The following is a 26,863-nucleotide window of genomic DNA, read 5'->3' as shown; positions in this document are numbered from 1 at the left end:
GAGGAAGGCAATTCAAAAGATGGGTTGTTACGGAGGTGGGCAGTGATGGAATAGACGGGGGGTGGGCTTGACAAGAGCTCTTCAAAGTGTGGAGGCGAGATAGCTGACAGGTTTCAGCCACGTTTTTAGAAAAGTCATATCTTTATGCTCTATGGAGAGAATTTAAGATTTAAATGGCCATGTTATTTTTATAATTGCATATTTAAAGAACTGCATTAGGAATACATTACTGTCTCATCAATCTAATGAAGTGAACAGTGCGACGATCTAATTGTTTGCCCATCCAGAAAAGAAAATCACTCAGGGTATGGATGTTTAATTTGTCAGACATACTGACACAGCTATCAAAGCATTTACCAGGGATTGGAAACTCAGAAACTTCAGCAGCCACAGCTTTTTGCTGGAGAGAGTTCCGAACTTCCACTACTCCTTTGTGTGAGGGATAGCTTTCCACCATCGCTCTTGAACAGCCTGATTCTAATTTTAAGATTATAACCCCATGTTATTGTTTCCTTTGGAGCTGGCCTCTTCCAGTCCTACCAAACCTGTGAATCATTTTAAAGCTGAAGCATATACTGTACATCTGGGAGCATGATTGCAGGACACTGCGGAGGCCAGCATGGCCTGAAAGGCTTAAGTAAAGGATTCCTGAAGAAGGGCTCATGCCCGAAACGTTGATTCTCCTGCTCCTTGGATGCTGCCTGACGTGCTGCACTTTTCCAGCAACACATTTTCAGCTCTGAAAGGCTTAGGTAGCCAGGGCTGAGAATTTCAGCTTTATTTCCTGGGGGCGAAGTGATGCTGCAGAGAATCAGTTGAAGTTGACAGTCATTGGTGGGCAATAGCTTTACTGGACTTGATCAAAAATAGGAAGCAGGTGGCCAAGTTCAAGAGGATTTGAGAATTTCTGCAGGGAGAGGCCATACAGCTTGTAAAGTGTGTTGTTAAGAGTAGAGGTGATAAGTACGAGAGTTCGAGTGCAGTTGGAGAAATCTAGAAATGCAAGAAGTGCTTAGTTCTGTCTTTACAGAAGAAGACATAAAAACTGCAGAAATGAAGGGAACTGAAAACTGTTAAATCCCAGAACCTGGATAATTGAGATCCAGGTACTAATGGTCATGTCCAGTCAAGTAAAAGGACAGATTAGTTGTCAGCTCTCAAAATCCTTTTAATTCTGGAACAATCCCAGTAAATTAGAGGTTGTGAAATATAACCTCACTGTTTAAAAAAGGAAAACATGGACTTATTGATTAATTAGAGACAAAGAAACTGCAGATGCTGGAATCCAAAGTAGACAGGCAGGAGGCTGGAAGAACAGGCAGCTTCAGAAGGTGGAGAACTCAACGTTTCGGGTGTAACCCTTCTTCAGGACAGGGAGTGGGTGTAGGGTGAGCTGCAGATAAAGGGGGTGGCGGAGGCAGGTGGTGAAGTGGGGATAGGTGAAGACAGGCAGAGGGTATGACCTGGCTGGTCAATGGGAGGAATGGATCAGGTAGGTGGCAGGGAGCAGTGGAAGGGAGAGTGAGGGGCTGGGAATGGAGTCGGGGGATGGGAATGGAGGCTATTTGAAATTGGAGAACTCAATGTTGAGTCCTCCAGGCTGTAGGCTGGGAAGTAGGCGGCAGATGAGGTGTTGTTCCTCCAATTTGCGATTTGTTTTGTTGTTGCAAGAATGGTCATGTTGGAAAGGGAGTGGGGAAGGAGAATTGAAATGGGCAGTGACTGGGGGGGTCTGGTTGGCCCCTGCAGGCCAGGCTGAGATGCTCAGTGAACCGTTCCCTGAGTTTATGTTTGGTCTCCCCATTGTAGAGAAGACCACACCGGGAACACCTGATGGAGTAAACTAGGTTGGAGGAGAGGCAGGCGAACCTCTGTCTCACCTGGAAGGACTGTTTGGGGCCCATGATGGAAGTGAGGAGGGTGGTGTACCGGCAGGTTTGCATCTTTTCCGGTTGCAGGGGAAGGTACCTGAGGGTTCGGGATGGGGTTGGTGGGAAGAGTGGCACAAACCAAGGTTTGTCAAAGGGAACAGTCCTTGTGGAAGGGAGAGAGGGGTGGGGAGGGGAATGTGTGCTTGGCACTAGGGTCTAGTTGGAGTTGGCAGTAGTGTTAAAGGATGATGCGTTGAATGCGGAGACTAGTGGGGTCGTAGGTGAGGACAAGGGGGACTCTGACCCCCTGCCACCTACCTGATCCATTCCTCCCATTGACCAACCAGGTCGTACCCTCTACCTGTCTTCCCCTAGCCCCAATTCACCACCCTGCCTCCGTCACCCCCTTTATCTGCAGCTCCCCCTAAACGGACCCCCAGTCCTGAAGAAGGGTTACACCTGAAACATCAACGTCTCCACCTCCTGATGCTGCCTTGCTTGCTGTGTTCTTTCCAGCCTCCTACCTGTCAACTTACAGATTAGTTAGCCTGACATCAGGAATAGGGGAAAATGGTAGAGTTTACTTTAATTTGATTTGATTTGATTTATTGTAGTCACATGTACCTAAGTACAGTGAAAGGTTTTTTTTCTGTGAGCAGTATAGGCAGATCAGAGCTAACAAGGGCCTAAACAGTGTTTCCTGGTGAAGCAGCATTTCACCTGGACCTCCTCCAATCTTGTGGATTGTATTCACTGCACCCAATGTGGCCTTCTCTACATTGGAGAAACCAAACACAGGCTGGGTGACTGCTTTGTGCAACAGCTCTGGTCTGCGCACAAGCATGACCCTGACCTTCCCATAGCCGATCATTTAACATACTGTCCTGTACCTGTCTGTCCTCAGCAATTTGCAGTGTTCCAGTGAAACACAGCACAAACTAGAGAAACAACATCTCATTTTCAGACTGGGCACTTTACAACCTTCTGGACTTGATATTGAGATCAACACTTTCAAACTGTGAACCATTTTCTTTTAGTTTGTTATTGTTATGAAGCTGAAAGCATGTAGGTTTATTTTAAAACAGAAAGTGTTTTCTGAATTTTGAAGTAAACTTCAAGTACAGGTTCAGTTGCCCAAAGGGAAAGGCTGGGAGATGGGCTGTTCCAAAATAGATACATGGAACAATTGGCTGTGAAATGGATATCTGAGGTTCGGTTGCTGTTTTGACAATTCGAATTTTAGAATACTAAAACCCAATTGAGTTTGAATTTACTGTTTTGACGACATTGGACCAATGAGATGGTACAATCTTAGGTAGGTATAAAAAAGAACAGGGGCATTTTGAAAATTGGTCAGAGAGGAACTGCCATTGATCAGCCGAGCAAATGCCGTAGAGCCAGAGAGCTGCCTGCCCATCTAACATCTTGCTCTCTATCAAAGGGATCTTTTCATGTAAAACAGACTCACAGTAAAAAGAGAGAAGATGACCCAGGGAGATCAGCAGAAGGAAGACTAAAGACTGCAGAAAAGACAGAGATAGTGTGGTTAAGGTGATGTTTAATAAGTGTGTTTCTGAAACAGTATTTTTTATGGAGCTGGGTTAGATAGTCAGTAGTTAAGAAAAAGGGGGCTTGGATTTTGTGAATACTTTTTGTTTAGTGGTCACTATTAGCATTTGAAAAATAAACTGTTATTTTTCTTTAAATAGTGTAAATTATTCTCTGTCACTTACATTTTAACAGATTCTGAGGCAATGCAAGCTTTTCTGGGTTTCTGGTTTTACTTAACAGAGGGGTTTGACTTCTGCATTGTAACAGTTTGGGGGCTTGTTTTCCGGGATTTGGACAGGTTGAGATGGATCTGGATGGATTTGAACCAATTTGGGGTAAGAAAGATCCCAGAAGATTTAAACACTTGGCGATTAGTGTCCTGGATCATTAAATAAAACTTGGGTGAGAAAATTAGTTTAATTTAGGTTACTTGTGGTTGGTTAAATTAAAAGTGAGGGAAATGGCTCTTAAGATTGCTAAAGAGCTTCTGGGATTTGAAGATGCTTCCCAAATTTGCCAAGCAAGTTTAGAAAGACAGAGGAAGGATACACTTTATAAGGAGCAAACAGGTTAGAATTAAGTCTAACCAGGGACAAAGGGAAAGCTGAAATTGTAATGGAGTTGGTGACACACTCAGGTGCATCAGAGAAACAGACAAGTGCAGTAAAGTTAGAAAACTTAAAATACAAATGAGGCAACTGGAGTTAGAAGATAGATACAGGGAAAGAAGAGCCATGTTAGAAGATAAAGAAAGGGAGAGAAGGTTCTTAGCTGAGCAAAAAGAAAAAGAAAGATAAAGATAGAGAGAAGAAAGAGAGACAGAATAAAAAGGAGAGAGAGAGAAGGTTATGTGCGCTGGATTGATAAGGTGACTAGTCTTTCTTTCTTTTAGTTTATCAGTAGGCATGTTGGGAATTTAAAATACTGGGAATGGAGGTTAGGGAAGTGGAATGTTCCTCCTGCAGAATGTGCAAGGTAAGAGTCACCACTAGTGTCCCTACTGACTGCATCTGCGGAAAGTGCACCCAACTCCAGCTCCTGGAAAACTGGAGCTGGAGCTCGATGAACTTCGGATCATTCGGGAGGTGAAGGGGGTTATTGAGAGGAGTTACAGGGAGGTAGTCACACCTCAAGTACAACAAGAAGGAAGATGGGTTATCGTTAGGGGACGGAAAGGAAACCGGCAGGCAGTGCAGGGATCCCTTGTGGCTGTTCCCCTCAACAACAAGTATACTGTTTTGGATACTGTTGGGGGGAATGACTTGCCAGGGGTTAGCAATGGGGCACAGGTCTCTGGCACAGAGTCTCTCCCTGTTACTCAGAAGGGAAGGGGGAAGAGGAGCAGAGCAGTAGTCATTGGGGACTCCATAGTTAGGGGGACAGATAGAAAGTTCTGTGGGAATGAGGGAGACTCATGGTTGGTGTGTTGCCTCCCAGGTGCCAGGGTTCATGATGCCTATGATTGTGTTTTTGGGATCCTTGCGGGGGAGGGGGAGCAGCCCCAAGTCGTGGTTCACATTGGCACCAACAACATAGGGAGCAAGAGAGATAGGGATTGAAGGCAGAAATTCAGGGAGCTAGGGTGGAAGCTTAGAGCTGGGACAAACAGAGTTGTTATTGTGGTTCTGTTTGCCGAGCTGGGAATGTGAGTTGCAGACGTTTCGTCCCCTGTCTAGGTGACATCCTCAGTGCTTGGGAGCCTCCTGTGAAGCGCTTCTGTGATCTTTCCTCCGGCATTTGTAGTGGTTTGAATCTGCCGCTTCCGGTTGTCAGTTCCAGCTGTCCGTTGCAGTGGCCGGTATATTGGGTCCAGGTCGATGTGCTTATTGATTGAATCTGTGGATGAGTGCCATGCCTCTAGGAATTCCCTGGCTGTTATCTATTTGGCTTGTCCTATAATAGTAGTGTGGTCCCAGTCGAATTCATGTTGCTTGTCATCTGCGTGTGTGGCTACTAAGGATAGCTGGTCATGTCGTTTCGTGGCTAGTTGGTGTTCATGGATGCGGATCGTTAGCTGTTATTGTTAGTTGTTACCTCTGGTTTGTTGCTCATGCCACGTGCTAGTGAGGCCAGGTATAGGGAGAGAGAGGAGTTGAATACATGGCTATAGGGATGGTGCAGGAGGGAGGGTTTTGGATACCTGGATAATTAGGGCTCATTCTGGGGTAGGTGGGACCTTTACAAAGAAGATGGTCAACATCTGAACCAGAGGGGGTACAATATCCTGCAGTGGGGGAAATTTGCTAATGATCTTCGGGTGGTTTAAATTAATTCAGCAGGGGGATAGGAACCAAAATTGTAGTTCAAGTAGAGAGGAGGTTGAGAGTAAGGAGGTTCGAAATAAGGTTTCAGGGTTGCAAGAGGACACTGGCAAGCAGGAAATTGGTTTCAAGTGTGTCTATTTCAACAGCAGGAGCATCCGGAATAAGGCGGGTGAACTTGCAGCATGGGTCAGTACCTGGGATTTCACCATTGTGGCCATTTCAGAGACATGGGTAGGGCAGGGACAAGAATGGTTATTACAGATTCCTGGATTTAGATGTTTCAGTAAGAACAGAGAAGATGGTGAAGGCGGGGGGGGGGGGGGGGGGGGGGGGGGGGGGGGCAGGGGAGTGTGGCATTGTTAGTCAAGGACAGTCTTACGGCTGCAGAAAGGACGTTTGCGGTCTCATCTACTGAGGTAGAATGGGCTAAGATTAGAAACAGGAAGGGAGAGGTTACCCTGTTGGGAATTTTCTATAGGCCTCCAAATAGTTCAAGAGATTTAGAGGTAAGGATAGCAAAGATGAATCTTGATAGGAGTGACAGTGACAGGGTAGTTATTATGGCGGACTTCCACTTTCCAAATACTGACTGGGAATACGATAGTTCAAGTATTTTAGATGGGTCAGTTTTTGTCCATTGTGTGCAGGAGGGTTTCCTGACACAGGTCAACAAGGGGCGAGGCCACATTGGATTTGGTACTGGGTAGTGAACCTGGCCAGGTGTTAGACTTGGAGGTAAGTGAGCACTTTGGTGATAGTGACCACAATTCAGCTATGTTTACTTTAGTGATGGAAAGGAATAGCTATACACCAGAGGGCAAGGGCTACAGCTGGGGGAAAGACAATTACATTGTGATTAGAGAAGATTTAGGATGCATAGGATAGGGAAGGAAACTGCAGGGAATGGGCACTATAGAAATGTGGAGCTTATTCAAGGATCACCTACTATGTGTCCTTGATAAGTATGTACCTGTCAAACTGGGAGGAAGTTGTTGAGCTCAGGAGCTGTGGTTTTCTAAGGGTCTCTTGTCAAGAGGAAAAAGGCAGCTTATGTTAGGATGAGATGTGAAGGCTCAGTTAGGGCGATTGAGAGTTACAAAGTAACCATAAAGACCAAAACAGTGAGCTAAGACGAGCTAGGAGGGTGCATGAGATGTTGTTGGCGGATATGATCAGGGAAAACTTTCTATAGGTATATCAGGAATAAAAGAATGACTAGAGTAAGATTAGGGCCAATCAAGGACAGTAGTGGGAAGTTGTGTGTGGAGTCCGAGGAGATGGGAAAGCGCTAAATTAATATTTTTCAACAGTATTCACACAGGAAAAAAAAAACGTTGACGAGGAGAATACCAAGATACAGGCTATTAGAATAGATGGCATTGAGGTTCACAAGGAGGAGGTGGTAGCAATTCTGGCAAGTGTGAAAATAGATAAGTCCCCTGGGCTGGACGGGATTTATCCTAGGATTCTCTGGGAAGCCAGGGAAGAGATTGCCGAGCCTTTGGCTTTGATCTTTATGTCGTCATTGTCTACAGGAATAGTGCCAGAAGACTGGAGGATAGCAAATGTTGTCCCCTTGTTCAAGAAGGGGAGTAGAGACAACTCTGGTAATTATAGACCAGAGAGCCTTACTTCGGTTGTGGGTTAAGTGTTGAAAAAGGTTATAAGAGATAGGATTTATAATCATCTCAAAAGGAATAAGTTGATTAAGGATAGTCAGCATAGTTTTGTGAAGGGTAAGTTGTGCCTCACTAACTTTATTGAATTCTTTGAGAAGGTGACCAAACAGGTGGATGAGGGTAAAGTGGTTGATGTGGTGTATATAGATTTCAGTAAGGCATTTGATAAGGTTCCCCACAGTAGGCTATCGCACAAAATACAGAGGCATGGGATTGAGGGCAATTTAGAGGTTTGGATCAGAAATTGGCTAGCTGGAAGAAGACAGAGGGTGGTGGTTGATGAGAAATGTTCATCCTGCAGTTCAGATACTAGTGTGTACTGCAAGGATCTGTTTTGGATCCACTGCTGTTTGTCATTTTCATAAATGACCTGGACGAGGGCGTAGAACGATGGGTTAGTAAATGTGTGGACGACACTATGGTCGGTACAGTGAATAGTGCCGAAGGATGTTATAGGCTACAGAGGGACATAGATAAGCTGCAAAGCTGTGCTGAGAGGTGGCAAATGGAGTTTAATGCAGAAAAGTGTGAGGTGATCCTCTTTGGAAGGAATAACAGGAATGCAGAGTACTGGGCGAATGGTAACATTCTTGGTGGTATAGATGAGCAGAGAGATCTCGGTGTCCACGTACAAAGATCCCTCAAAGTTGCCACTCAGGTTGATAAGATTGTTAAGAAGGCATACTGTGTATTCACTTTTATTAGTAGAGGGATTGAGTATCAGAGCCACAAGATCATGCTGCAGCTGTACAAAACTCTGGTGCAACCACATTTGGAGTATTGCGTGCAGTTCTGGTCACCGCATTATAGGAAGGCTGTGAAAGCTTTGGAAAGGGTACAGAGGAGATTTACGAGGATGTTGCCTGGTACGGAGGGAAGGTATTACGAGGAAAGATTGAGGGACTCGAGGCTGTTTTCATTAGAGAGAAGAAAGTTGAGAAGTGATTTAGTTGAGACATATATGATAATCAGAGGGTTAGATAGGGTGGACAGGGAGAGCCTTTTTCCAAGTATGGTGACCGCGAGCACGAGGGGACATAGCTTTAAATTGAGGGGTGATAGATATAGGACAGATGTCAGAGGTAGTTTTTTGACTCAGAGAGTAGGAGGGGCATGGAACACACTGGCTGCAACAGTTGTAGACTCGCCAACTTTACAGGCATTTACATGGTCATTGGATAGGCATATGGACGAAACTGAAATAGTGTAGGTTAGATGGGCTTCAGATTGGTTTTACAGGGCAGTGCAACATCAAGGGCCAAAGGGCCTGTACTGTTCTGTAATATTCCATGTTCGGTGTTCTAAGCTGAGCAAAAAGAAAGAGGCAGAGAAGTTGAACTTCAGAAGTTACAAATTCATCAGGGAAGTCAAGTTAACAGGATGAAGATTAAGAGAGAAGGTAGTGATGGATACAAATATATTAAAACATTCCACATTTTGATGAGAAAGATGTCAAAGCCTTTTTTATTTCATTTGAAAAGTTGGCTTGGCAGATGGAGAGGTCAGAGGACTTGTGGGTAATGCTGGTTCAGACTAAGCTGGTAGGCAGAGCTAGTGAGGTATTTACTGCGCTGTCAGGTGAGGGGTCAAGAGATTATGCAGATGTCAACAGGCTCCTTACAGTGCCTTTGAATTGGTACCAGAAGCGTATAGATAGCAGTTCAGAAACATAAAGAAGGAACCAGGTCAGACTTACGCTGAGTTTGAAAGAATTAAACATAGCAATTTTGATAGATGGGTGCAGGCTTTAAGAATAGACAAGACGTATGAGGCTTATGAAAATAAGAGAGATTATTCTGCTGGAGAAGTTTAAAAACTCACTTCCACAGGTGATAAGAATTCACGTGGATGAACAGAAAGTTCAAGAAGTGAGAAGAGTGGCAGAGATGCCAGATGAATCTGCATCGGTGCATTAGGTGAAAGTTAGCTTCCGACAGGAATTTCATCCAGTGAGGGATAGAAATTGGGAGAAGGGGAGATCCTACCTGACAAACCAAAGAGTAGACAACACTGGTAAGAGTTTACCACAGGTTAAAAAGAAGCCCAAGAGGGTGGACCAGAGGTGAAAGGCCTCAGGTGTTTCCACTATGGTAAAATGGGACACATAAAGGCGCAAGGCTAGTCATTGAAGAAAGGCACTGTGGGAAAAGATGTGGTAAAAGAGGCTAAGCCAGTGGCATTAGTGAAAGTAGTAAAGGAGACCCCAAGAAAAATCGAGGAGCTGCAGGAGAGTGCACAGCCAAGGCAGGGACTGGGTATGGAGTTAGTGTCCAATCTCTATAAAGACTTCACCTCTGTGGATAACATTTACTCAGGACGAACAGGGGGAGAAAGGAAAGAGATTTTAAGAGATACAGGATCTAGTCAGTCTCTAACAGTAAGAGATGAAAGTATTTGCACTCTTTCTGACAATACCTGAGAGGGTGATAATTTGTGGAATAGATGAATAGAAGTTTAGTGATCCCTTGTTTAAGATCAAGTTGGACAGTCAAACCAAAACTGGGCAAGTAACAGTGGGAGTGATTGACCGAGTGTGTCATTTTCAGGAATACAGTTTGTTCTTGGGAACAATTTATCAGGATCCAAGATGGGAGTGACACCCTGTGTTGTGGAGAAGTCAAAGGAAGACCAGGGAACTGAGGAGTTAAAATACCCTGGAATGTTTCCAGACTGTGTAGTAACAAGATCCCACTGTCATAAATCACAGCAAGAAGGAAAAAAAACTAAAGAGAAAGAAGAAGGAGTTGATGCTCAGTTAACGGATGCCCCTGTTTGCTGCAATGGTACAGGAAAAATCTGAACAGGCAGAGGGTCAGGCAGAAGGGTTTCCTCCTGAAAAACTGATGCAGATGAACTCTGGGCATGGTTAGGAGCATGGCACTGGGCTATCACAGCAATTACAAAAACATGGCTCAGCAGTGGACAGGACTGGCAGCTTAATGTTCCAGGACACAAAGGCTACAGGAAGGTTAGAAAGGGAGGCAAGAGAGAACGGGGAGTGTCGTTTTTGATAAGGGATAGCATTACAGCTGTACTTAGGGAGGATATTCCCGGAAATACATTCAGGGACGTTATTTGGGTGGAAATGAGAAGTAAGAAAGGGATGATCCCCTTACTGGGATTGTATTGTAGGCCCCTAATAGTCAGAGGGAAATTGAGAAACAAATTTGGAAGGAGATCTCAGTTATCTGTAAGAATAATAGGGTGGTTATGGTAGGGGATTTTAATTTTCTAAACATAGATTGGGACTGCCATAGTGCTAAGGGTTTAGATGGAGAGGAATTTCTTAAGTATGTACAAAAAAAGTTTCTGATTCAGTATGTGGATGTACCTACTAGAGAAGGTGCAAAACTTGACTTACTCTCTGGGAATAAGGCAGGGCATGTGACTGAGGTGTCAGTGGGGGAGCACTTTGGGGCCAGCGACCATAATTCTGTTAGTTTTAAAATAGTGATGAAAAAGGATAGACCAGATCTAAAAGCTGAAGTTCTAAATTGGAGAAAGGCCAATTTTGATGGTTTTAGGCAACAACTTTCAAAAGCTGATTGGGGGCAGATGTTCGCAGGTAAAGGGACGGCTGGCAAATTGGAAGCCTTCAGAAATGAGATGACAAGAGTCCAAAAAATGTATATTCCTGTTCAGGTGAAAGGAAAGGCTGGTAGGTATAGGGAATGCTGGATGATTAAAGGAATTGAGGGTTTGGTTAAGAAAAGGAAAGAAGCATATGTCAGGTATAGACAGGCTAGATCGAGTGAATCCTTAGAGTATAAAGACAATGGGAGTATACTTAAGAGGGAAATCAGGAGGGCAAAAAGGGGACATGAGATAGCTTTGGCAAATAGATTTAAGGAGAATCCAAAGGGTTTTTACAAATACATTAAGGATAAAGGGTAGCTAGGGAGAGAATAGAGCCCCTCAAAGATCAGCAAGGCGGCCTTTGTGTGGAGCCGCAGAAAATAGGAGAGATATTAAACGAGTACTTTGCATCAGTATTTACTGTGGAAAAGGATAAGAAAGATTAACAATGTATGGAAATAGATGGTGACATCTTGAAAAATGTCCAGATTACAGAGGAGGATATGCTGGATGTCTTGAAATGCATAAAAGTGGATACATCCCCAGGACCTGATCAGGTGTACCCTAGAACTCTGTGGGAAGCTAGAGAAGTGATTGCTGTGCCTCTTGCTGAGATATCCGAATCATCGATAGTTACAGGTGAGGTGCCGGAAGACTGGAGGTTGGCTAACATGGTGCCACTGTTTAAGAAAGCTGATATGGTCAAGGCAGGGAACTATAGACCGGTGAGCCTGACGTCAGTGGTGGGCAAGTTGTTGGAGGGAATCCTGAGGAACAGGATGTATATGTATTTGGAAAGGCAAGGACTGATTAAGGATAGTCAACATGGCTTTGTGCATGGGAAATCATGTCTCACAAACTTGTTTGAGTTTTTTGAAGTAACAAAGAGGATTGATGAGGGCAGAGTGGTAGACATGATCTATATGGACTTCAGTAAGACGTTCGACAAAGTTCCTCATGGGAGACTGATTAGCAAGGTTAGATCTTATGGAATACAGAGAGAACTAGCCATTTGGATACAGAACTGGCTCAAAGGTAGAAGACAGAGGGTGATGGTGGAGGGTTGTTTTTCAGACTGGAGGCCTGTGACCATTGGAATGCCACAAGGATCAGTGCAGGGTCCACTACTTTTCATCATTTATATAAATGATTTGGATGTGAACATAGCAGGTATAGTTAGTAAGTTTGCAAAGACACCAAAATTGGAGGTGTAGTGGACAAAGAGGGTTACATCAGATTACAACAGGATCTGGACCAGGTGGGCCAATGGGCTGAGAAGTGGCAGATGGAGTTTAATTTAGATAAATGTGAGGTGCTGCATTTTGGGAAAGCAAACTTAGCAGGACGTGTACACTTAATGATATGGTCTGAGGGAGTGTTGCTGAACAGAGACCTTGGACTGCAGGTTCTTAGCTCCTTGAAAGTGGAGTCACAGGTAGATAGGATAGTGAAGAAAGCGTTTGGTATGCTTTCCTTTATTGGTCAGAGTATTGAGTACAGGAGTTGGGAGGTCATGTTGCGGCTGTACAGGACATTGGTTAAGCCACTGTTGGAATATTGTGTGCAATTCTGGTCTCCTTCCTATTGGAAAGATGTTGTGAAACTTGAAAGGGTTCACAAACGATTTACAAGGACGTTGCCAGGGTTGGAGGATTTGAGCTACAGGGAGAGGCTGAACAGGCTGGGGCTGTTTTCCCTGGAGTGTCGGAGGCTGAGGGGTGACCTAATAGAGGTTTATAACATCATGAAGGGCATGGATAGGATAAATAGACAACGTCTTTTCCCTGGGATGGGGGAGTCCAGAAGTAGAGGGCATAGGTTTAGGGTGAGAGGGGAAAGATATAAAAGAGACCTAAGGGGCAACCTTTTCACACAGAGGGTGGTGCGTGTATGGAATGAGCTGCAGAGGAAGTGGTGACGGCTGATATGATTGCAACATTTAAGAGGCATCTGGATGGATATATAAATAGGAAGGGTTTGGAGAGATATGGGCCAGGTGCTGGCAGGTGGGACTAGATTGGGTTGGGATATCTGGTCAGCATGGACAGGTTGGACCGAAGGGTCTGTTTCCATGCTATACATCTCTATGACTATGAGGAGAAAGTGAGGTCTGCAGATGCTGGAGATCAGAGCTGGAAATGTGTTGCTGGAAAAGCGCAGCAGGTCAGGCAGCATCCAGGGAACAGGAGAATCGACGTTTCCTGAAGAAGGGCTTCTGCCCGAAACGTCGATTCTCCTGTTCCCTGGATGCTGCCTGACCTGCTGCGCTTTTCCAGCAACACATTTCCATCTCTATGACTATGACTATGACTTACAACAAGAATGAGACAATAAAAGCTGTTATATAGATGCATACTCAGAAAAGAAATCAAAATGTATCCCTGAGGGTTATTATCTGAAGGATAGAATCCTAAGATGAAAATGGAGACCCCAGCAGATTAGAGCAGGGGGGAAATGGGCAGAAATGCACCAGATTGTGTTGCATACAGACGGAAAGTATTTTGGGCAGGACATGAATTGCCAGTAGGTGAATTAGCTAAACAATACCTGAAGAGGGCACAGCATAGAACGAAGCAGGTGGCAGATAAAAACTCTAAAATTCGGATGTTTTCCCATGGGGATGACGTATTAGTATTGTTACCAATGGTAGGAGGTCCCTTCAAAGCCAGGTATAGTGGTCCCTATCAAATTGAGAAAACGTTGAGTGAGGTAAACTATCTGGTAAAGATGCCGGATAGAAAAATAACTGTACTGGGTATGTCATGTGAATATGTTGTCATATAGGTGTCAGTCACTGCCTCGCAGAGTGAGGAATCAAATCCACATGATGTGGATTTTGATGTGCCGCAGGGATAGGACAGGATAGCGAACCAGCTGTCTCAGGAGCAAATAATCAAGTTAAAACCTTTGTTGCAACAATATAAGGATGAATGGGGAGGACTAATGCTGTTGTGCATGAGGTGGAAGTAGGGAATGCTGTTCCAATAAAAACACCTCTGCAGGCATAACCCTCTCAAAGCCCCACAGATCCAGAAGTAGGTGAATGCAATGCAAGACATCATAAAACCAAGTCAGAGTGAGTAGAGTTCGCCGATCGTGTCAGTTCCCAAACCTGATGAGATCCAATGATTTTATGTAGACTATTGGAAGGTCAAGGAAGAGAAAGTGAGGACTGCAGATGCTGGAGATCAGAGCTGAAAATGTGTTGCTGGAAAAGCGCAGCAGGTCAGGCAGCATCCAAGGAACAGGAGAATTGACGTTTCGGGCATAAGCCCTTCTTCAGGAATGTCAACACTGGAAGGTCAACATTGGAAGGTCAACACTGTAACTGATTCAGACTCCTATCCAATACCAAGGTTGGAGGACTGTATAGAGAAGATTAAACAAGCCAGTTACATCACAAAGTTGGACTTACTGTTTGGTTTTTGACAGGTACCTTTATCAGAGAAAGTGAAAGAAGTTCCTGCATTTGTAGGCCCAAATGGACTATATCAATTCAAAGGGATGTCCTTTGGAATGAAGAACACACCAGCCACATTCCAAAGCCTCATGAACAGAGTTGTTGCCAGGTTACAAGTCTGTACTGTATATCTTGACAACGTAGTGATCTTTAACCATTCATGGAAAGATCACATGGTACAGTTGGCAGAGCTCTTTGAACGATTATGAGAAGCAAAACTGATAATAAACTTAAAGAAAACAGAATTTGCAAAGGCAGAGATAACATTTTTGGGACACAACATCGGACATGGAATTTCCACGGCCATCCTTGAAGAAAGAGGTGCTTCGATTTTTGGGACTGAGCGGATTTTACCAGAAGTTTGTTTCAAACTTCAGCAGCGTGGTGCCACCGCTGAAAGATTTACTGAAGAAGAACACAAAATTTCAGTGGACAAAACAATGCCAGGAGGCATTTGATAACTTAAAAACCATATCAACAACATCAGCAGTTTTATCTACACCAAATATTTTGAAACCCTTCAAAGTTGCAGTCGATGCTAATGATATATGAGTTGGAGTTGGACTGATGCAGGAAGATTAAGGATGGAATTGAATGACCAATTGGCTACTTTTCGAGAAACCTCAATAGCTACCAGAGAAAATAATCCACTATTGAAAAAGAGTTATTGAGTTTGGTTCTGGCCTTACAATATTTTAATGTTTATGTGTCAGAGACAGTTATGTACAAGGACTACAATCCTCTTACATTTTTGGAGAGATTTAAAAACAAAAATATGAGACTATGGAGTCTTACGTTACAGACTTTTAATTTACAAATTATTTATGATGCTGGTCATAAAAATATGATAGCAGATGGGTTATCACAGACTTAAAAAAGGTATAGATAAGATTGGACCCTATCTATTCCAATGTTACCCATGTGTGCAGAATTAATATGAAAAGTATAACTTAGATTAATAACATATACATTTCATAGTAGGTATTAAGAATTAGAGAAAAAAGGCATCTTTTCATTATGAGGTTTTTTTTAAGAGGGGAGGTGTTATGAAGTTGAAGGCATGTACATTCACTTTAAAACTGAAAGTGTTTTCTGAATTTTGAAGTAAACTTCAAGTGCAGGCTCAGCTGCCCAAATGGAAAGGCTGGGAGATGGGCTGTTCCAAAATTGATACACGTAACAATTGGCTGATAAATGCATACCTGAGGTTTGGTTGCTGTTTTGACAACAATTCAATTTTAATCAATTAGCTTAAATTATTCTGAGGATACTAAAACCCAATCAACTTTGAATTTATTGTTTTTACAACATTGGACCAATGAGATGGTACGATCTTGGGGGGGGGGGGGTATAAAAAAGAACAGGGGCATTTTGAAAATTGGTCAGAGAGGAACTGCCATTGATCAGCCGAGCAAATACCATAGAGCCAGAGAGCTGCCTGCCCATCTAACATCTTGCTCTCTATCAAAGGGATCTTTTCATGTAAAACAGACTCACAGTAAAAAGAGAGAAGATGACCCAGGGAGATCAGCAGAAGGAAGACTAAAGACTACAGAAAAGACAGAGACTACGTGGTCTTGAAATTAATTTAATGTAATGTTTAATAAGCGTGTTTTTGAAACAGCATTTTCTATGCAATTTAGGTCAGATAGTAAGTCGTTAAGAAAAATAGGGCTTAGATTTTGTGAATATGTTTTATTTAGTATTCACTATTAGAGTTTGGAAAATAAATTGTAAAGGATTATTAAGAAGGCGTGTGGTGTGTTGTCTTTCATTAGCGGGGGATTGAGTTTAAGAGCCACAAAGTTATGGTGCAGCCCTGGTTAGACCACACTTAGAATATTGTGTTCAGTTCTGGTCACCTCATTATAGGAAGGATGTGGAAGCTTTAGAGAGGGTGTAGAGGAGATTTCCCAGGATGCTGCCTGTACTGAAGGGCATGTTTTATGAAGAAAGTTTGAGGGAGCTAGAGCTTTTCTCATTGGAGGAAAGAAGGTGAGAGGTGATTTGATAGAGGTGTACCAGAAGATGAGAGGCATAGATAGAGGGGATAGCCAGAGACATTTTCCCAGGGCGGAAATCACTATCACGAGGGGGCATAATTTAAGGTGATTGGAGGAAGGTTTAGGGGAGATGTCAGAGGTAGGTGCTTTACACAGAGAGTGGGGGGTACGTGGAATGCACTGCCAGCAGTGGTCATAGAGTTGGATATATTAGGGGCATTTCAGTGACTCTTGGATAGGCCAATGGCAGATAGTACAATGAAGGGTTTGTAGATTAGTTTGATCTTAGAGTAGAATAAAAAGTTGGCACAACTGTACTGTGCTGGACTGTTTTATGTTGTGTGTTCTATGTTATTTTTCTTTAATTAGTGGAAATGAGGAGTTCTCTGTCACTCACTTTTTAACAGATTACGAGGCGAGGCAAACTTTTCTGGGTGTTTGGTTTTAATTAACAGAAGGGTTCAACCTCCACGTCATAACATTATCATGTTGTCTCTCCCCTCCCCTCCATCCCAGTGGGACTACCTATCCTTTCAGGTCTGACAGGAGACACACCATTGTTCTGCCATTCTCACATTCCGATCACTTAGTCTGAACTATCAACATTTTTTCCACCAGCACCCTACACTCACTACCCCCACATTGCTCCCCCCCAAATATAGCATAAATGCTGTCCCTCCCACACTTTACTTCAGCTATGACAAAGAGGCATCCAGACTCGAAACATTAGCTTAAGCTCTCTCTCCATGGATGCTGTCTGACCCACTGTGATCTCCAGCATTTGTTGTTTTCAGGTCATACAGATCATATAGTGTTTAGATAGAGCGACACATACAAGGTTACACTGCACAGGAGGTGCACAAAAAAGCAACATTACTCAACATTAGAGAGGTCCATTCAGCAGTCTAATAACAGCAGAGAAGTTGTTCTTGAATCTCTGGGTGCATGTGTTTAAGCTTCTGTCAGAAGGGTTCGGAAGAGAGCCTTTGGGGGCTTTACAAAGGGTGAAATAACAGGACTCTTGCTAAATATGAACAGAATTAAAAATAGTAAACTTGGATTTATGAAAGGGAAATCATCCTCCACAAATCTGCTGGAGATTTTATGATGATATAACTCGCAGAATAAATCAGGGACACCCAGAGGATATAGTGTATTTACATTTTCGCAAAGCTTTTCATAAAATCTCCCATAAAAGGTTTGTGTGCAATATTTAAGAATATGGGACTGAGGGTATTATACTGGTATGGATTGAGAATTGGTTAGCAGATAGAAAACAGAGGGTAGGAAAAAATAGATTTTCTTCAGAATGGAATGCAGTGATGCATAGGGAACCATAGGGAACAGTATTTCAGCCCTAGTTATTCACAGTGATTTGAATGAGGAAATCAAATGGGATACTCTTCTACCTTTGCAGATGCACAAAATTAAGTCTTGAGTGGTGAAGAAAATTTAAAGAGGCTCCAAGGCGATTGAAACAAGTCGAGCATATAAGAGTACACAACAGGTGCAACATAACATGTGGCATGGTGGCACAGTGGTTAGCACTGCTGCCTCACAGTGCCAGAGACCTGGGTTCAATTCCCACCTCGGGCAACTGTCTGTGTGGAGTTTGCACATTCTCCCCATGTTCCTCCGGTTTCCTCCCACAGTCCAAAGATGTGCTGGTTAGGTGAATTGGCCACACTAAAATTGCCCGTAGTGTTAGGTGAAGGGGTAAATGCAGGGGAATGGGTCTGGATGGGTTGGTCTTCGGCGGGTCGGTGTGGACTCGTTGGGACCAAAGGGCCTGTTTCCACACTGTAAGTAATCTAATCAAAATCAGTTCCCTTTAGGGGAAATACATCTGAAACACATTGACTGTGTAAATCAGCCAGTTTCAAGATCAGTCCTCAATTAAAAAAAAGGGAAACCAATGAACAAACTGGTTATACAATTCAGACAGCTTAAGAATCAGGTTTCCCCCTAAAAATACAGAAACCAATAGCAGCAGTACACACTGGATGTGGTCAGCCAGCTCAGAGCCAGTCCCCTGACACAAACAGACAGTCTTTCACTGATCCAGCTCCCAGAATGAACAGGGTGCCTGACAGTCCTGTTTATTTTCTTACACTGAAAGACTGGAGCGACTGGGCTTGTATACCCTTGAGTTTAGAAGACTGAGAGGGGATCTGATTGAGACATATAAGATTATTAAAGGATTGGACACTCTGGAGGCAGGAAACATGTTTCTGCTGATGGGTGAGTGCCGAACCAGAGGACACAGCTTAAAAATACGGGGTAGACCATTTAGGACAGAGATGAGGAGAAACGTCTTCACCCAGAGAGTGGTGGCTGTGTGGAATGCTCTGCCCCAGAGGGCAGTGGAGGCCCAGTCTCTGGATTCATTTAAGAAAGAGTTGGATAGAGCTCTCAAAGATTGTGGAATCAAGGGTTATGCAGGAACAGGATACTGATTAAGGATGATCCGCCATGATCATATTGAATGGTGGTGCAGGCTCGAAGGGCAGAATGGCCTACTCCTGCACCTATTGTCTATTGTCTATAATGTGTACAAGTATGAAGTTATCCATTTTGTGAGATAAAAAACAGAACAGCAGACTTTGAATTGATGATGATAAATTGGGAAAATGTTGATGTACAAAGGGGTCAGGTGTCCTTGTATGCCAGTCACTAAAAACAAAGATGTAGGCAGGTGCAGCAAGCAGTTAGAAAAGTAAATGATATGTTGGCTTTCATTGCAAGTGGGTTTGAAGATAGGAGCAAGGAAATCTTCATGCAGCAATCCGGGGCCTTGGTGAGAACACACCTTGAGTATTGTGTGCAGTTTTGGTCTCCTTACCAAAGGAAAGATATTCTTTCCAGAGTGGGAGTGCAGTGTCATAGAGTCATAGAGATGTATAGCACGGAAACAGACTATTTGGTCCAACCCGTCCATGCCAACCAGATATCCCAACCCAACCTAGTCCCACCTGCCAGCACCTGGCCCCTATCTCTCCAAACCCTTCCTATTCATATACCTATCCAAATGCCTCTTAAATGTTGCAATTGTACCAGCCTCCACCACGTACCACCCTCTGCGTGAAAAGGTTGCCCCTTAGGTCTCTTTTATATCTTTCCCCTCTCACCCTAAACCTATGCCCTCTACTTCTGGACTCCCCCATCCCAGGGAAAATAGCCCCAGCCTGTTCAGCCTCTCCCTGTAGCTCAAATCCTCCAACCCTGGCAACGTCCTTGTAAATCGTTTTTGAACCCTTTCAAGTTTCACAACATCTTTCCAATAGGAAGGAGACCAGAATTGCACGCAATATTCCAACAGTGGCCTCACCAATGTCCTGTACAGCCGCAACATGACCTCCCAACTCCTGTACTCAATACTCTGACCAATAAAGGAAAGCATACCAAACACCTATCCTATCTACCTGCGACTCCACTATGAACCTACACTCCCTAGGACCTTACCATTAAATGTATAAGTCCTGCTAAGATTTGCTTTCCCAAAATGCAGCACCTCACATTTATCTGAATTAAACTCCATCTGCCACTTCTCAGCCCAATGGCCCATCTGGTCCAGATCCTGTTGTAATCTGAGGTAATCCTCTTCGCTGTCCACTACACCTCCAATTTTGGTGTCATCTGCAAACTTACTGGAGGAAGGAGGAAGAACGCCTCATCTTCCGCCTTGGAACACTTCAACCCCAGGACATCAATGTGGACTTCAACAGTTTCCTCATTTCTCCTTCCCCCACCTCACCCTAATTCTAAACTTCCAGCTCAGCACTGTCCCCATGACTTGTCCGGACGTGTCCTACCTGCCTATCTCCTTTTCCACCTATCCACTCCACCCTCTCCTCCCTGACCTATCACCTTCATCCCCTCCCCCACTCACCCATTGTACTCTATGCTATTTTCTCCCCACCTCCACCCTCCTCTCGCTTATCTCTCCACGCTTCAGGCTCACTGCCTTTATTCCTGATGAAGGGCTTTTGCCCGAAACGTCGATTTTGAAGATCCTTGGATGCTGCCTGAACTGCTGTGCTCTTCCAGCACCACTGATCCAGAATCTGGTTTCCAGCATCTGCAGTCATTGTTTTTAGCTTGCAAACTTACTAACTATACCTCTTATGCTCGCATCCAAATCATTTATGTAAATGACAAATAGTAGAGGGCCCAGCACTGATCCTTGTGGCACTCCACTGGTCACAGGCCTCCAGTCTGAAAAACAACCCTCCACCACCACCCTCTGTCTTCTACCTTTGAGCCAGTTCAGTGGGCTGGTACATTTGGCATTTCAGGAGCGATTGGGTCGACTGGGCCTGTATTCACTGGAGGTTAGAAGAATAAAAGGGCACTCTCACTGAAAATGTCGGAACGTTTGACAGGGTTGGCTGGCTGGATGCAAGAATGATGTTACCCCCAGCTGGAGTTCTAAAACAAGAGATCATGGTCTCAGGATATGGTCTGGTGAGACAATGCTGCCCCTTTAACAAGGTTATTTTGTCCTTGGGTTCTTTTTTTAAGGGAGGTTGTAAAGGCAGGGGTGCCAAAATGTCTGGGTGTGAGCCTGATTTAACAATGGCAGGGGAGTGGTCAGCTCTCCCAGGTGAGGCTTTTTCCTGCTTGGGTTAGCTGTAACAGTGAGAAGCTGCTTGCAGTGCACAAAGGTTCCAAGCTTCAGCAGACAATTCCTGACTGGCCTTCTCTCTGAAATTTCTCCGGGCTGTAAGAACCTGAGTTTGAATTTACCTTTTGCCAAGGGATGGGACTATGGGATGTTACGGGAATTGGAACAGCTCCTTAGCTAAGTTACTAAATCGAATCGGTTGGGTTTTCAAATTGTCAAGTATTCTAAATTCTGTTTTGCTTGTGTTTCAACTGTAGTGTTTAAATAAATTCTGTTTGCTTAAAGCCAAGTGGTTTGACCTGCTGCATCACTCCTGGAATATCCACTTCACACCTGTCTTTAAGAAGGAAAACATTAGGGTGTATGCTTTCTTCTGGAAATATCTTGAGGTGGTCTGGCCTGGTCCATAACACCCACCCTTTAGGAATGAGATGAGGATAAGTTTCTTCACTCAGATATGGTGATCCTGTGGAATCCTCTACCACAGAAAGCTGTGGAAACCAAAACACTGAATATATTTAAGAATGAAGCAGACAGGTTCTTAGGATGCAAAGGCATCAAGGTTTATGGGGAGAGAGCAGGAGTATGGCTTTGAGATAGAGGATCATCTATGAATGACAAAGCAGTCTCAATGGGCAAAATGCTCTACTCCTGCTTCTATTTCCGATATTCCATGATGTGGAGGAGCTGGTGTTGGACTTTGGGGTAGACGAAGTTAAAAATCACACAACATCAGGTTATAATCCAACAGATTTATTTGAAAGTACAAGGTTTCAGAGCACTGCTCTTTCATCAGGTAGCTAGTGGGGCAGCTACATGGGACACAGAATTAAAAGATCAAAGTGTCATACAACTGATGCAATGTAGGAGACAAACCTGGAGGGCTGTTAAGTGTTTAATCGGTGAGAATGGGTTTCGATTGATTAATATGTAAATCTCAGAATTTCTTTCAAGTCACAGCCCGTAGATAACTTAAGGTATAATCAGTGGATAAAGAAAGGTGACATCTCAACTCAGTCGATGCAGTAAAGATTTTATTTCCAAAGTAGGAACTTATAAAATGTCACATTGCGAAGGGTCTGTTTCTGTGCAGTACATCTCTATGCTTGTATGACTGACTGCCTACAGATGGTGTGCCTTTTGAACAAAATAGAACGTATGTACTAACACAAATCTGGAAATGCAAATTCACTCCAAAGACTCATATGTGTGTGAGTGAGAGAGTGAGAGAGTGAGAGAGTGAGAGAGTGAGAGAGTGAGAGAGTGAGAGAGTGAGAGAGTGAGAGAGTGAGAGAGTGAGAGAGTGAGAGAGTGAGAGAGTGAGTTTGTAGTGGGGTCACCTGTAGTGTGACATGAACCCAAGGTCCCGGTTGAGGCTGTCCTCATGGGTACCAAGCTTGGTTATCAGCCTCTGCTCAGTGACTCTGCTTTGTTGTGTATCCCCAATGGAGGATGTTCACCTGAAGATCTCAGGCCAAATACCCTTGATCGCTAAAAGGATGGCCCACTGGGAGGGAAAGTCCCTATCTGGCAATTGTTACTCGGTGTCCATTCATCTGTTCTCGTAGCATGTCCATGGTTTCGCCAAGGTACCATGTCTTGGGACATCCTTGTCTGCAGCATATGAGATAGAGTCACATCAGTACCTGCCAGGCACGTGGTGGGTGGTGTCCCCATGTGTAATGGTGGTATCCATGTCAATGCTCTGACATGTCTTGTAGTGGTTGCCATGACAGGGTTGTATGGAGCTGTGATCAATGTTGTCCTGAAGGCTGGGCAGTTTGCTGTGAACAATGGTCTGTTTAAGGTTTGGCAGTTGCTTAAAGGCAAGACGTGGAGGTATAGGGAGGATCTTGACAGGCTGAGAAGAACATGGCATAGGTTCTCTGAACAACAAAGGGTATGCTATCGATCATATTCTGTGTCTGTCTCCCGAGGAGGTCATTATGGTTTCTCACTGTGGCACATCAGAACTGGCGATAGATGAGTTGAGCATGGTATGCTGTTCTTATGAGGGCATCCTTGAGCAGCTTCAGGTGTCCATCACATTCCTCCTCATCTGAACAGATCCTGTGTATGCGTAGGGGATGGCTGTTTTAATATGTTTAGGTGGAAGCTAGAGAAGTGCAGTCTCGCATGCATTGATGATGGACTCGATCGGCAGTCTGAAGATCAATAATCAGGTAAGGGCACTCACTTTGGCTCAGCATGTGTCAGGAAATTCAAGCTGTGAAGTCAATGTGCCCATGGCATGTGATTTTATGACTATATTTTTCAGAGTAGAAAGGAAACTACATATTCTAGGTTACTAGAGACACCTACAATCACAACAACCTCCGTGTGAGGAACAGGATGACGGTTTGGTTGACATGTCCTAGCATCTGTGGAATGCGAAGTCAGCTCCTGCTCAAACTAATGGAAATTCCCACTCATAACCAGCTGCAGAGGCACAACATGGAAGAAGATGTTCCCAGTAACAAAAACAAAAATTGCGGAAAAACTCAGCTGATCTGGCAACACCTGGGAAGACAAAGGAGTGTTAACATTTTGGGTCCAGTGACTCTTCAGCAGAACTGAGTTCTGAATAAATATTGGAAATTTCAGTGAAGAGAGGTTGTCCACAAGATATAGACAAAGAAGGAAGTGGAAATTCACTCAATACTGTCCAGTGTATTCTGCTCCTACCACTGAGGCACTTGTCTACCTCATACACTGCAGGCAAGGATGCCCTGGCAAAACCATGCAGACACCACGCAACAATCGCTAGAGAGGGATGTTCCCTCCCCGTTGGGGAACACTTCAGCGACCAAGGGCATTCAGACAGGGTCAGGGAGATTCTTTCTAACCAGGATAGGGTTAGAGTCAACTCCCAGAGCATTGCATTGATGAGCACAAAATTCACAAAATCAATTTTGTCAAGTTTTGACATTCTCATCAACTACATGTAGCAATGATAAATACACACAAAATTATAAAATAACTAATGAGTTACCTACTCACTTTACAATCAACTGGTGAACCTTCATAACACAGACAATAGCAAAGACTGTGCGAGTGCAACTTTAGAAGATCATTGTACAGGCTCATCTCGGTCTGGAGCTTGTACCTTGTGTGAGTGTAATAAAGGAAAGTTAGTTGATAGGGGCTGCACAGTGGCTCAGTGGTTAGCACTGCTGCCTCACAATACCAGGAACCCAGTTTTGATTCCAGCCTTGGGTGACTCCCTGTTTGGAGTTTGCATATTCTCTCCGTGTCTGAGTACATTTCCTCCAGGTGCTCCGGTTTCTCTCACAGTCCAAGGATGTGCAGGTTAAGGCGGATCACTGCACTTTGAACCGATTCTCTCTGTTGGGACTTTAATAGGAGCTCAACGATCACTGCACGCTGAGCTGACTCTCTCTGCTGGGACTGTAATAGAAGCTCAGCGATCACTGCACGCTGCGCTGACTCTCTCTGCTGGGACTGTAATAGAAGCTCAGCGATCACTGCACGCTGCGCTGACTCTCTCTGCTGGGACTGCAATAGGATCTCAGTGATCACTGCACACTGAGCTGACTCTCTCTACCCAGACTGTAATAGGATCTCAGTGATCACTGCACGCTGAGCTGACTCTCTCTGCTGGGACTGTAATAGCAGCTCAGTGATCACTGCACACTGAGCTGACTCTCTCTACCCAGACTGTAATAGGATCTCAGTGATCACTGCACGCTGAGCTGACTCTCTCTGCTGGGACTGTAATAGCAGCTCAGTGATCACTGCACGCTGAGCTGGCTCTCTCTGTTGGGACTGTAATAGGAGCTCAGCGATCACTGCATGCTGCGCTGACTCTCTCTGCTGGGACTGTAATAGGATCTCAGTGACCACTGCACGCTGAGCTGACTCTCTCTGCTGGGACTGTAATAGCAGCTCAGTGATCACTGCACGCTGAACTGACTCTCTCTGTTGGGACTGTAATAGGATCTCAGTGATCACTGCACGCTGAGCTGACTCTCTCTGCTGGGACTGTAATAGGATCTCAGTGACCACTGCACGCTGAGCTGACAATCTCTGCTGGGACTGTAATAGGATCTCAGCAATCACTGCACGCTGAGCTGGCTCTCTCTGTTGGGACTGTAATAGGAGCTCAGCAATCACTGCACGCTGAGCTGACTCCCTCTGTTGGGACTGTAAAAGGATCTGAATGATCACTGCACGCTGAGCTGACTCTCTCTGCTGGGACTGTAATAGGATCTCAGGGATCACTGCACGCTGAGCTGACTCTCTCTGTTGGGACTGTAATAGGATCTCAGCGACTACTGCACGCTGAGCTGACTCTCTCTGCTGGATCTGTAATAGCAGCTCAGTGATCACTGCATGCTGAGCTGACTCTCTCTGCTGGGACTGTAATAGGATCTCAGCGACCACTGCACGCTGAGCTGCCTCTCTCTGTTGGGACTGTAATAGGATCTCAGCGATCACTGCATGCTGAGCTGGCTCTTCCTGTTGGGACTGTAATAGGATCTCAGTGATCACTGAACACTGCGCTGACTCTCTCTGCTGGGACTGTAATAGGATCACAGCGACCACTGCACGCTGAGCTGGCTCTTCCTGTTGGGACTGTAATAGGAGCTCAGTGATCACTGCATGCTGAGCTGACTCTCTCTGCTGGGACTGTAATAGGATCTCAGTGATCACTGCACGCTGAGCCGACTCTCTCTGCTCAGACTGTAATAGGATCTCAGTGATCACTGCACGCTGAGCTGACTCTCTCTGCTGGGACTGTAATAGCAGCTCAGTGATCACTGCACATTGAGCTGACTCTCTCTGCTGGGACTGTTATAGGAGCTCAGCGATCACTGCACGCTGCGCTGACTCTCTCTGTTGGGACTGTAATAGGATCTCAGTGACCACTGCACGCTGAGCTGACTCTCTCTGCTGGGACTGTAATAGGATCTCAGCAATCACTGCACGCTGAGCTGGCTCTCTCTGTTGGGACTGTAATAGGAGCTCAGCAATCACTGCACGCTGAGCTGACTCCCTCTGTTGGGACTGTAAAAGGATCTGAATGATCACTGCACGCTGAGCTGACTCTCTCTGCTGGGACTGTAATAGGATCTCAGCGACCACTGCACGCTGAGCTGCCTCTCTCTGTTGGGACTGTAATAGGATCTCTGCGATCACTGCATGCTGAGCTGGCTCTCTCTGCTGGGATTGTAATAGGATCTCAGTGATCACTGCACGCAGAGCTGACTCTCTCTGCCCAGACTGTAATAGGATCTCAGTGATCACTGCACGCTGAGCTGACTCTCTCTGCCCAGACTGTAATAGGATTTCAGTGATCACTGCACGCTGAGCTGACTCTGCTGGGACTGTAATAGCAGCTCAGTGATCACTGCACATTGAGCTGACTCTCTCTGCTGGGACTGCAATAGGAGCTCAGCGATCACTGCACGTTGAGCTGGCTCTCTCTGCTGGGACTGCAATAGGATCTCAGTGATCACTGCACGCTGAGCTGGCTCTCTATCCTGGGACTGCAATAGGAGTTCAGCGATCACTGCATGCTGAGCTGACTCTCTCTGCTGGGACTGTAATAGGATCTCAGTGATCACTGCATGCTGAGCTGACTCTCTCTGCTGGGACTGTAATAGGACTCATAACGGCACACAAACCAACAGCCACGCTCAGACAACAACTCACCAGAACGAAGGACCCAATACCCAACATGAGCAAGACGAATGTAGTGTACAAAATACCATGCAAGGACTGCACTAAACACTATATAGGACAAACAGGAAGACAGCTAACAATCCGCATACATGAACATCAACTAGCCATGAAACGACATGACCAGCTATC

The 26,863-nt window shown here is 44.7% G+C and overlaps 1 protein-coding gene across 1 annotated transcript in view; it reads right to left on the bottom strand.

Annotated features, from left to right (window-relative positions):
• dnah2 (dynein, axonemal, heavy chain 2) overlaps positions 1-26,863 on the bottom strand; it is a 380,569-nt gene that overhangs the window by 330,255 nt on the left and 23,451 nt on the right. The gene's annotated exons all lie outside the window — the stretch shown is intronic.

Source organism: Chiloscyllium plagiosum, unplaced genomic scaffold (assembly GCF_037043375.1).
Source record: "Chiloscyllium plagiosum isolate Xiang-an unplaced genomic scaffold, Cpla_swu_hap1 HiC_scaffold_44, whole genome shotgun sequence".
NCBI lineage: Eukaryota > Metazoa > Chordata > Chondrichthyes > Orectolobiformes > Hemiscylliidae > Chiloscyllium > Chiloscyllium plagiosum.
Note: the sequence above shows the minus strand (reverse complement) of the source record. Positions and strands in the feature narration are given on the sequence as shown.